This window comes from Hipposideros armiger, unplaced genomic scaffold, assembly GCF_001890085.2.
Source record: "Hipposideros armiger isolate ML-2016 unplaced genomic scaffold, ASM189008v1 scaffold_324, whole genome shotgun sequence".
Lineage (NCBI taxonomy): Eukaryota > Metazoa > Chordata > Mammalia > Chiroptera > Hipposideridae > Hipposideros > Hipposideros armiger.
The window spans coordinates 193,093-193,347 of NW_017731674.1; positions in this window are offsets into that span (position 1 = coordinate 193,093).

Sequence of the window (255 nt, forward strand, 5' to 3'; positions counted from 1 at the left end):
CAAACCGCCAATGGTCTGGCTGCCAACTAGCAAAAGTATATGAATAAATCTATCTCATACAAATATACAAAATAACATTTCACCCCTATAAGCAATGTCAGTGGTCATCTAGTCCAACACCGGCATTTTTTTTTAAAGATTTTATTGGGGAATTGGGGGATGGGAACAGCGTTGGGGAATCGGGGAAGGGAACAGACAAGTTGCTGTCCTTTTGTTCTTCAGTCTAGTTGTGGAGGATGTCGCTTCACTGGCCCA